Source organism: Prorops nasuta, unplaced genomic scaffold, assembly GCF_024137725.1.
Source record: "Prorops nasuta isolate Cenicafe-Biocafe unplaced genomic scaffold, Cenicafe_Pnas_1.2 PNAS00003, whole genome shotgun sequence".
In the NCBI taxonomy this organism is placed as follows: Eukaryota; Metazoa; Arthropoda; class Insecta; order Hymenoptera; family Bethylidae; genus Prorops; species Prorops nasuta.
In genome coordinates, this window is record NW_027116800.1 from 2,833,562 (window position 1) to 2,846,721 (window position 13,160).

The window sequence follows — 13,160 nt, forward strand, 5'->3', positions numbered from 1 at the left end:
ATTGTGGTGCTCATTGACTAACCTATTTGGCTCGGAACCTCCGCATTGTAATGCCGCTTAAGCTCAATTTACGTAATATTGACGTAAGAGGCATGCAAAGCTGAATCTCACTGGGTCGACTGCATCGAGAGAAATCCACGTGTCATCGACGTCTACATCACAAGAGCATTTGAGAAACTTAAGTCTCCTCCTATTACGATACCATTGGCGGTAGCTAAATATTTTATGACACTTTTGGATCTTACTTCCACGTATCAGACTTGACCTAAAACTGTCTGCTAAACTTTCGACCTAAACCAATTCTGCCAGCACCGTTACGCTGTATATAAAATCTTTTTTTTTTTAGCAAATCTCTAAATATACCGCCCTTCATGCATTCCTTTTTTAACCATCTGCTGTCTATCATCGTGCCAAGTTTGGAATTGAAGTAATGGAACTCTTACACCGTAAAACAATGCTGCGAAATGTTTGTTGTGCTTTTTCCGAGTGGAGCATTCAATTGTACTGAAAACATAAAGCTCATTTATGAAAACTGCTCTTCTGCAATCTTACAGTTTATAGCTATTTCACAAACTATATAGTATGTCTGAAATGATTGAAAGTTCGATCACACATAGAAATGTAAATTTGACTTTCATGATACTGTCTTATAATATTGAGAGAAAAAGTTTTACTTTCGAATGTCGTCATATACGGAGTATGCGATTTAAATGTGCTAACCAAAAAAATATAGATGAAAGAGGAGGTTTTCAAAACCAAAACTATTATAAATTTTTTCAGGATTAGCCCTTAAATGTTAAGCTATTTAGGATTAAACATATTTTGATTCGAGGCTTAATTTTATTGATCGAACACATTTGGAAATTCACTTCTGAATTAAGTCAGATATCGCGTGGATAAATAAAAACATTTTGTATATATTTTACTTAACTATGTTTTTGAGTACTGTCAGTATTTTCAAGTTTGCACAGGAACCCTTATATCATATTTCGCTTTGTCCTAATCTATTGAAATGACATTTATGTTGTGTGTTTAGCGTTTGTTTCTAGAACTACTGATTTTTATATACCGTACTACTTTCCCCATACCAGAAATAACAAATATATATATATATATATATATATATTTATAAACAATCGCGATTTGAAAGTATCTTTTCGCATATTGGCTTCACGTTATCCTATGAAAAGTCATAGAATTGGGGTCACGAAGAAAATAAAGCTTCACGTACGTACGCTGTGCCGAACTTCGTACGTTCCCTTTTTTATGTACAACAACAGGTGTCTACGTGCCAGATGTCTACGTGCTTTGTAAATCCATGTAAGTCCTTATGGGAATAAAGAAGAAGCAAATCGACGAATAAGTAAAAATTGTGATATTCAGTGCAGAGAGAAAATTTCATTACACGTTTACTCCTCTTATTAATATTAAACATGACAGTTTTATCACGGAGATAATCGTATCTTTTCCTTATCGTTTTCTTAGAGTAGTTTTCAGAATATGAACAATTTCGACTTTAATTTAGTTTATTGTCGGAACTGTTGGAAAGATCTTGCTGCGGACATTAAGTTAGTGGATCTAAGTTAATGAGTAAGAGCGAACTTGACTGAAAGATGCTCGCAATGAGATAAGAATATTCGTTGTCACAATTTTTTCATATTTCTTCGAAGTAAGATACTTGCCGTTAGTATTCGCGATCCTTGTTGGAAGAGAAAAGCTTGAAACGAAAAAGTAGTACTGCACCAACGGCGAGTTAATCGAATATAATGTCGACTTTCGTACGAAGAGTTTTTCTTAGCGAAATAACGTAAAAATGCTTTGCCGGCCTCTAAAAAGCACTACTCAACTCGTATTCATAAGGTACTGGAGAAAAGGGTGCGCTAATTATTATCCATTAACATAGCAGCTGCTTGTGCCAAATCTTGAAGCCCCGTTAACTACACGAAACTTCACTTTTTCCACTCTACGAAATCTCAAAGATTCTAAATTTTTCACTTCCAGCGAATCATTCCTCCTCGACTTGCTAATTTTTCACAATAAGAACACATAGTATCGAACTTTTCAAAACACACCAGTGGCAGTAAAATCACAGTCATATATTATAATAAGACCTAGTAATGCGTTTAGAATCCACAAGCCTCAATGGAAAATACATTATCGACACATCGGAAAAACTTTTTTAGATTTAGTAAATATAGGAGAAGCACGACTTTCGAGTCGACGGAACAAGGAGAAAAACCAGAAGTAAAATAAAGCCTTGGGAATGTTACTATATTTCAACTTTCTACTAAATTTAAAACTGTTATATTTAAAAATGACTTTTTGACAAAATAATTGTTTCTGGCGATAGGTAAGATGTTTTATCTTTGATGTTTTTTATAATCTGAGCTTTGGTCCACCAATAATCTCTTTAAAAAATCATCTCTTTAAGTTACTTGATAACCCACCACGATGACCTTTTAAAAAATGGCTAGTCTCGCTCGATATAATGCGAATTCGACTTTGTGGGCAGATTTTTTAAATATATATTATTCACATATATATATATCACATATGTATATATTAAAAGAGAATCCCTGCACTTGGGGTAATACTGCGTCTTCCCTAGAGTCCTGGAGTGAAACGAGTTGGGTGAGGCTGAGTCATATTGGCTAGTTGCCAAACAACCCTCTCGAAAACCGCGAGACTAAAAAACTATGCCAGACGCCCGACGCCCGACCTTCGGTCTCTCTTTGGTTCGCGCGATTCTCTCAGTTACATTACGGAAAAGGACGAATATTTCTCGCGTTTTCTCTTCTACCAACTCTTCCTCTTTCCTTATTCTCCTCTTCCTTTTCCTTTACATTGCCCCGCCCTAGCTCCTCTCTTTCGAAAAACTCCCTCAGACGGTTTAACGCCGAGTTAAAAAGTTATGTGCCGCTTAAGTAGCAACGCTGCCAGAATGATTATCGTAAGTGGTATGTTGGTGGCATATAGCATCGCATGCTCTCGGCTCGTTACCCTCAAGAAAACCTGATCTTTGCAAACTAATTCTTAAGTACCTTCGGCTGACCGTGCTAAATATCCGTGTATTTCAACACAAATCTTCTTTATCTCGATGCATGTCGTGTACTAAATTGTTATTACACACATACTATTCTTAATTGATATAATTATTAACCCGTGTGCCTAATTTTTCTTTCGTAATAATATTCTTTCTCTCGCACAACATAATAATTTAGATTTAGATTAACGGAAGGGTATAATGTTAATTCACAGGCGAGTGATTCCTTTGCATTCTTCTTACATTTATCAATCACGCAAGAAAACAATAGGCGTGCATCTGTAAAGGGGTCTTGGTAGGATCTTATTCACGATGACAGGTTGAAGAAATGCTAAGCCCGTCAATGTCGCATTATAAATTCAACCTCAGACAACGTTAACACTATGGATCAGGAGAGAGCTTGTCACGCTGCGCGAAAGACCAAACCGACATTTTAGTAAAATATATATCTTCATTCTTATACCCTTCCCCGTAGAACGGTAGCTTACTAAAGCCAGCACATCCCTTCTGCCCTCCGACCTGCACCTTGCCTACCCACCGGACCACTACACTCTGCACGCTAAATATTCATGATACGAGACCGCATATCTGGGCCATTGTTCTAGCTTGCAGCGTGGAAATACCGTTGAGTCGAAGAGGGAGGCCGTAGGTGCTTAGTCCTTTCTAACACCCTTCTGTAACCCTCACTGGCTCTCATCTTCTTTTTCCTTCTTCATCGAGACTCCTCCACTTCAGTTCCTTTGCACAAAGTATGTCTTTTATTCAAAGCCCACCCTAACATAGTAAATAAAGATTTTCGGTCTACTGGGTAATTTTAAAATTGGTTAACAATTAAAAATTCTTTCAATCGAGACATGCTTAGGCCTATTTTGTAATTATTCTTTAATTATCTGTACGAGTGTTATCAAATGAAGTCTCTTCGAATGTCCCTTCTTTATTTATGATTCTTGTGACCTGATGGGAAATAATCATACATCCTGTATACAGAAATACAGTACATGTATGTACCAATTTCTGGCCCGTGACCAGCACTTAGCACACCCTGTCGCAATACCTATAAGAGTACATATAAAAGCAAGTATATACCTCGTATGGTATAATAGAAAATCCATCCCATTGCTATATAGGTTTCCCATGAGTAAAACTCCATCTATTTTATGCAATTATACAGAAGGCGAGCTTTCATTATACAATATCGCACAAGCAGTTTATCTTAAAATCATTTTCATAATGGAATTTATAACCAAAATAGGTCAAGCCCACTGAATTTGACAGGGATTATCGATTTCTTCTTTATTTTGTTTCAACGCACTAATCTACTTATTTAAGCTTCCACCTACTTTAAAAATATATTTGATCAGGTTATGCGTGATGAAGGTAACTACAGTTAAAAATTGATCAGTAGGTCGCAGGTGATCAGAATTTAACGATTAATTACATGGTCTGTTTACGTTTGGCTTCGCACCAGAATGCTTACCTTTACGAGGACATCGAGTGCCATTGAGGGGTCGCAAATCGTACTTGATTTAATGGGATTGCTAAGACCGTTACGAACGTGCAGTTGCTTCGCCTGGAGCTGATCGCAAAACTGTCAACCCTCACGCGAGCCAATAACCAGGCAACCAAAATCCAAGAATCCGAGAAAGAAGAGTAACCGGCTTTTAAAGGAGTCTCTTTTTTCCACTTCCTTTTTCAGTATTTCTTACATCCTTTTTCAACCGCTCTCGAAAGATTTACGAGGCAATTTCGACGATGTGTACGCCGGCTTGTTCGCCACAGCCGCCTAGCCTTGTATTTTACGCGAATTGTTTGACGAGAGATCGGACCGGTTCGTTTCATAAAACTTACTCTCTGAATGACACGTAAAACATTGCTGCAATAAACTTATTGCAGGAATACATCTGCGAAGATAAATTACGATTAGATAGTAAAAAGTCTGTGAACTTTAGAAACATTTCTTCTTCTCCTCTGTCTTTCTTTATCGAATAACTCAACGAGAGCAAACGCTTTTTAACACGTGAAATATTAGCATATAGTTGTTTATGGGGAGACGCGGGGCTATGTGGGTAGATGTTCGATCTCATGCTGGAAAGAGTTGAGATGCAATTTTTCAAGTAAATTTGGTAGAACGCTCGACGATACTAGGGCCTTGTATAACGACAGGAGAAAGCCTTCCAGGATAAATGAGCGTTGGGAGAGCATATAGCGTGATACCTTGTCCTGGTAGAAGCTCTTCTAAACTCAGCCAGTACAAGCCCGTTTCATCTTCCATTCCCTAACTCCCCGATCGAGGGAGTCTCGATCGTTCGATCGATCGGTTAGCTGGATTGTGTTGCCCCGATTGGAGACTTGATGGTCGCTTCGCGACAAAACCCCGATAGAAAAACGTGATAAATAGCCCGTGAATGCATTGAAGAGGCTTGTGCTTATGCTCCTTCCATCTCCTTACTATACCGTGAAAGATGAGCGCGTGTTTCAAAATCCTGCGCGCCAGAGAAAATTCATCCACTACCAAAAACCTCATCTTGCGTAAGGCTCGCTTATTTGACGTTATGATACTTGCCCGGCTAAACATGTAGCTCCATAAAAAACGTCAAACGTGTGCACAGAATGTCGCAAAAAATCTGAATAAGCCACTTTAGGTTTATCAGAAAATTAGTTATGCTGAGGAATGACTTCCATTCAGCATGATGAAACAATTAAAAAACGGATATACGTGATAACATGTGCTACTTATATTATTTGAAAGATAGATCAATTCTCTGTTAAAATAGCTGTTATGGTTATATCTGTACAACAAGTAATTCTACTTATTACGCTTGATTTGCACAAAGAAAAAGTTTTATTAATTTTTTGCATATAATCGTGTTGTCTAAAAACAATGGAGTATAAAGTAGTTTTAAAGTTTACTGGAAAATGAAGTCAAACGAAAATTTGATAGATTTAATAACAGTATATATAAACTTCACAGTTGTTGTCTGATCGCTATTATGAGCTGTTATTTCTTTTACAGTAGCTATATAAATCATAAACCACCTGTGCAATGCTGGTTTACAAGGTAATCGTGTTATATGATTCAACAGTATAATCTATCTTATTATCCACAAGCTTTTTATGAGTAATTTTCTTTTACACTGACATGAAAACAGCTTTCTTTTGAAAACCACGATGAAGTGAGTGCCAGTTCTTTAGATTACAATAAAAACAATAATAAATCTTTTTAAGGGGGGGGGGGGGGAAGGGATGAGAAGAATCATCAACTTCACTAGGTGCAAATGATGTTTTCGAAGAGGACACAATGATTTTTCTTTTTTTTCATGAATTCTGTGGTTTCATTTCTTAAGGTCGTGCCACTTTAAAGTGCACATGCTTACCGTTTCTGCTCGCGTCTTTATTGCATCCACTGGGACTCGAGGCACTCGCTTAAGATCGTATCACGGAATTAAGTTCGATTCAAGCATATGTACTTAGCGCTTTTCTAGCCGTGATAAGATCCAGACCTGCGGCCCTTTTACTCCTTCCTTTCTCGACCTCGGCGGTATCCAGTATTTTACCCATTCAAAGTAGGCCAAATACTTTAAAAAGAATCTTGTGCTATTGCATACACATCTTTGATCTTGATCACAATAATTTCACCGGGACAGGTGAATCTTCGACTATTTCAGGGGGATTCCACATCCAATTATTATACCGTTTTGAGGCATTTTAATGGGAGACAGGAAAGATTCTTACGACTTTGGTGAGACCCGCCTCACTCGCTCGTAATAGCATCCGCAGAAATTAACCACGACAACCGTGTAGCGCGCGCAAATAAGTCCGGTTCCCAGGAGAACGTACGTAATTCCACCGTAACTCCCCCGCGTAGTAGCTTCTAATTAAGATACGAAGGTACCTGCGATATCGAGATTTACGATGGGCGATCGAAGAAATGGTTTCAGGCCGAGCTAAAGATGGACTTCTCGAGTAGATTGGAAAACTCATTACTCCATCCTGAAAGGCCAGTAGTTTTTACACCCTTTGATTCAAGCTACTCCCCTTCCCATAAAAATTCGTCAAATTAGAGATACCAGTGTCTCGTATAATTAGAATCAACAGATTTCTTCAAAGAACAAGACGTTATTTCTGTTCAAAAGGAACGTTTGCTATTTTTTACCCCTTTTTACTCCCTCGTTCTAACGAGGAGTACTGGCTAGTAGGTATCCCTTTTATCGGTGCGACTATCGTTAATTAAGATCATGGAAGTAGCAATCGTTAATTCCTCGACTCTATCCTACACAGTATAGCTCTATCCCAATTTTCCACGGGTCAGTTTAAAATCGTAGTCGAAGGATAATTACACCATTCGAATGTAGGAAATTTTCGGTAAAAGGGATAACCGTGAGTAACCACGGATTGGCGTGGCCGAATTACCGGTTTGTGAGTCGTGTCGAATGCAGGCGAACGGACGCTGCTACGTAGGATCGATAGATACCGTTCGATGTATGTGTACTCTGCTAACTCCCCTCTTCGATCCTCGAGGTGGCGAGATTAGCCGAAAAATGAAAGATGTTGCTGATATAGTTCGACAGGTAGATAGAAACTGATAGATAGCAGGAAAAAGGGATAACAGATACAGCCAAAAAGGGCAATTTTTTACTCAAAGGATTTACCACGTGTAAAGCCTTCCCATTCTAACTGCACATGTTTCGTCGTGCAAAGCCTAAAGTAATTCGAGAGAGGCTGCAAATACACACTGTCAGCTACACTTCGCAGATCAATGATGTCTACCTCGTTCCGCTAGCTTCTCCTTTTCTAAACAGTTACGAATTTTTTATTAAACATTTTTCTTCAGAGAAATAGATCGTAATACCATGAATATTTGTCCATTTTGTTAAAAGTAATAAGTACGGCTACTAACATTTGAATGATCATCAATTAGAATATATTATGCCGGACTAACTATTCCTCCATGATCCTTTTCTACGCTCGTCATCCTCCCAATATTGTTGAAATATCTATAGGAGAGTGGTCTGTATCCGTGGCTATTTAAGTAACCTGATATTCCATTCTAGACAGAGTGACTCTTATATATAATATAAATGATTTTAATGCACGTTTGATTCAATAATGCTACAAGGTTCGGAACTCAATTTATTTCAAGAAAGATATGCAATACGCTGGCTGATAAATTTACTCTGCTATAGTCGATTCGACCACTCCGATAACAATAAGCTATCTTTCTAGCTCTGCTCCGGCATATCGCTAATTGCATTGACTAGCATATATATGACTAATCAATTTATCTACCCTTTAAATAGTCTTATAGCAACCATTTGCTAATTCTCTTCCAGCGACTAATTCGATTCGACGATATTAGGACGAATCAAAAGTTATTCGCGGGGGGTAATCAATGATGTAGATTAAGAATGCGCAGTTTTAAAATAAACTTTAAATATATTCAATCAGACATTCAAAATATACTAAAATAAGACATTTAATTTCATTATTTTCTTTGACCCATGCACTTCAATTCCATTTGTTATAAAGAAAATGCCATCAAGATTGTTTACTTTCCAAAGACTATCGTCTTGTTATTATTGAAGAAACAAAGACGCAGAATATATATGTATATATTGAAAGATTGTTGATAATCGAGTTTAATTATTCAGGCGTAATTGTATTTGTGTGATTTAACTGGAAGGTAAGATTTACATCAGAGGGGTTATTGTCAGTAACGGAATAAGGTGCATGCAGTTATTAATTCAGTTCATCGACTTTCTGGAAAACTTATCGAAGTTAATGACTGCAACATAACGATGTATCGATCCGCGTGCTTAATAACGAAAACTCGTCCGATAAACATCAGAGGAGAGATTTCGCGACGATCTATATAGCTAGATCGTTGGGTCATTGTAATTAACGTCGCTCCAGTCAGTCCACGTGTCGTGCTGGCGGTATTATCCTCTCTAGCCGAAGAGAATTTCCACAATGGAAATTACGGGTTCGCGAAAGAGGTCGTGCATCAACAACGTGGCTACTGGGCCGAGAATCGTGCCTGCGGGCCACCGCAAACCCGGCAAAACAACGAGATTATAGGGCATTGCTTAGTAAGGTCGTGGCGCCCTACGCAGTAGTCTATCCAATTACCAAATTTGCATTTGATTTTGAAGGTCTGACAAATACTCTAGTCAATACAGTAGAGTGCAATTGTTTTAAATACCCCTCGAGGCATGTATCCCGAAGACTGCGCTCATTCACAGTAAATTTACAATTTTTCACAGAGACATCTCTGTTAATTGAATTATACCAGCTAATATTTAATTAATCGAACGCAGGATTTTGTTGTCAAAATTGCTATGCGCGAATTGACTCTAGTACGTGTTTACCGTATGATATTAATTATTAGTTTTGCACTCGTGCTCCGGTGCGTATAATAGTGCCGTAGTATAGGATGTCACGCACTGCTATGTATTCATGCACACACGTATACAAAGTCGCGACAGGAGTTGAGAGCGGAGAACTGGACGACAAAAGTAATCGAGAAGGATATACCAATTTAACTATTACATTCGTGAAACAGAATTTTTTATACTAGGAGAATATCGCCAGCGAAAGCGACGTGTCGACAGTTTGATTGACAAACAAGAAATTCGGCGTTGATGGCGACGGATTTAATAGGGGTTGTCGTGCTCTATTTAAATAGGGACTCGTGTAAATCCTGGCAAAACGCGCACTTGATGCTTCTCGTGTAAACAAAACAAGAGTTTAGGCATGATCTGGGTTTGCTTATACGCGCCGGAATGCATCCATCAATTTCACTTGAATTCGCCCAATGACCCCCGGCTATCCGGTTTACGCTTGTTTAACTCGTGCTAAAACCCTTTGTTTGCGTTTTTACAAGACGCGTTCATAAAGCAAAGTACATTGCATTAATTACCATTCTTCCATAGAAAAAAGCTGTAAATTATATTGCTCCTCCTCGGAATAAGGGAAGAATTCCCCTGAAATTGCATCAACACTACTGTTACGACACTGTAACGTATACCATCGAGGGAGTTTAGCTCTCATTTTTATACAACTGCGAATAGGCTTACGTGCATATTACTGCGCAGCCTCATTAAAATTGTCTTTTTTATGATATATGATTTCAAACTTTTTCCATGTGCGTACGCGACTTCATTTGATCTCTATTTATTCCGCTTTTGTAAGTCCGACAAAGGTCTGTTTATATGCGATTGGCGATTGAAATATCGATAGAGCATATTTTTCTTGAATAATTGATAGAGTTGGCAATGGGGAAGCAGAGAGGTCTCTTTGAGAGATTTAAGTCGAAGTTAGGAGTTATATCAGGACTTAATCAGGGAACTCGTGCCTTTATGCCCTTTGATTGTCGATTCTTCGACAGATCTTGACTTCTTGTGCCTTTGGCTGGTACGGCAAACCGCAGAGATGCTCACAGAAATGCACGGGCTACGTAATAAAGAAGGCCGGCCGAGCGTAAAATCGCATTCCGCAACTTCGGTTTGCCGCGAAGCTTCAGTGACGGCATTGCACGCGTTTCGAGAATGCTGCCGATTTGTATTCCGGCGTTGCAAGGTAGGGGAAAGCTGGAAGGGAGGTTTAGAGCATGCTCATAAACACAGATACACGTACAGAGAAACACAACAACCACACGAGCAAATATTTCTGGCCGCAAAATTACCGACTCGTCGCAGCGGCTTCGACCTAGGCTCAAAACGTTGCGGTATGAAAATTTAACGCGGATGTGACAATTATTCCTCAGTGAGAGCCTGTATTGGGAGCCCTGCGGTACAGTTATCTGATTAAAAATCTTGCATGAAACACACCATCAACTGGCACATTCAGGATTTTAATTATTTTCCCTTTAAAAGTTACGCGAAATGAACCTGACATCGATCCAGTCCAATATATTTTTTGATCGATAAAAACAATTTAAATTCTTCGACAATAAAAAAGAATTGAATGACAATGGTGCTAGGGTGTAAAGGCTCGCTCCTAAATTTTTGCGGAGAACGAAAACGATTTTATGAGCAATTCTATTTAAATCAAATAGATGCTCCGAAACTGAAAGTTGATTGCTCTTATAGCATTCAATTGTAGCTGTGATTTTAATCAGCTATAAAACGGTGCAAGTGCTTTGTAGCCTCGTTCTGAGAATATCGGGAACCTATCAGAAGATTCGGTAGGGTCTCGCTTCGTTTCACTCGCCAGGATAATTACATAAAATCTTACAAGTTCGATAAAATCATAGCTGTTAAAGTTTGTTGCTGCGAGTATCGATCGGCGTGTAGCGAGAAAACAGCTACCCTTTTATAGTATCAACTCACGTATTTGCTGGCATCGTTTGTTGTGGTTAACGATTTCGATAAATTAATTCGTTGTTTTGAGGGATAAATCAAAACGAGTTTATCTGCCTATGATTGCTTTCGCTCCATGTAAATGTCAGGTAAATAGGTTTTTCTTGACGTGCTTACGCCGTTAACGGTTGAGAGGGAGAAGAAGAGGATGGGAAAGGGGCCGAGTCGTTATTCCTTCGAAACGCCGGCGTAAAGCCGCAGCGAGGAAGGGGCTAAGCCACTCGCGGAAGTACGTGACCGCGTAATAAAGAGCATCGCTGAACCGTTAAATCGTGTTTCTCAACTTTCCTTGCAAGCCCCGTCGCTCAACCAGCTGCGCCTCGAAAATATCGACCCTTATAACCAGACCGAACATCTCGAAATTCCATACGACAGACGATGAATTAACTTGCCACTGTGTTGTGGTTGTTGTTGTTCTTGTTTTCCTTCTCATCAATACACTGGTCGCATGTTAACGATCTTCGAACGTAGCACTCGTCGATGTCGTCGTCTTAAGTAATTCATGCCACTTTACGGAAGGCCACCACTCGTGGCTCGTGGTTACCTCTTAAAAGATTACTCTTCTTAAAAGCCTCTGCTTCCTAAGTGCAAGTGCAACCTTCACGATACTAAATTGCGCGAATATATGATAAAATTATGCCATGGACATACCGATCGTTTAAGTCCTTGGTAAAGCATCAAATAAACGTCGATCATGTTTTAACCGTATTTTTTCGCTAATGAAACCTGAATAGTAGTCTTGTTACTTTTATTTTCTTTTCGTCTTTTTTTTTTAGTATGCATCAAAGAAGAAGTTGTTCCATGTTGCAAATTGTACACTGGTTAAACGAGTTGTCTATTAACCAGCTAAGGAGAGGATCCGGGTTGTTATTTTGTGTTCAGGCTGTCCCTTTGACCAAGGTTAGGTACTGGCTAAAGAAATAAGCTCGAAGCATGCCAAGGTGGGCAGTTGCCTATTCCATTGCCACGGTAAACACGTAGTAGTTTCCTCCTCTCTTCCAGCACGAGGTAACAGCACCCAAAGAAAGGCACATAAACGTTAACTGTGCTGCGAACCTGCGAGCGCTGTAATTTGCCGAGGTAAGTGAAGGTTAACGAAGTGGTCGCCCCTTGGAGAACTCAAATAGTACCAACTTCTGCCACGTGTTTCGCTCGTTCGGACACACTCCACTCTCTCTCTCTCTCTCTCTCTCTCTCTCTTTCTCTGATGCTGAAAGCTCTTGTCAGTAGCATAAAATGCAACAAAACGTTTCCTTTTTCTTTTCTCCTAAAATAAACAATTTTCTCCATGGTAATATATTTCGAAATAAACACAAATCGTTGATAGAAGTATAAGCTATTGTGGTTTTAAAATGTTACTTCGTAACCAAAAAGTTCTTTTTTGTCGAGTCTCTATAGCACAATCCTCAATATATATATATATATATATATATATATATATATAGCGCAGCAATATATCAGAGAAAGAATTGAGCGAAGCGTGGAAAGATGGCATTTTAGAAGCAACGCATTGCACGCGTTTTTTTTATCCAGCAGGAGCGATCAACCGTATCTCTCCTATATACTGAATGAAATAAGGTCACGCATACGTTTCAACTGTCTGCGAAATGACTTTTATTTCACGACATAACGCTGCATTCGTTCCCGCCATCGTTCGCAATTTGTTTTCTTCGCGTGACGAGGTCGCTTTAGCACACATCGCTCTTCTTCTTCTTCTTCTTCTTCTTCTTGTCTCATTCGCCGTTCACATGCGCGCGAGA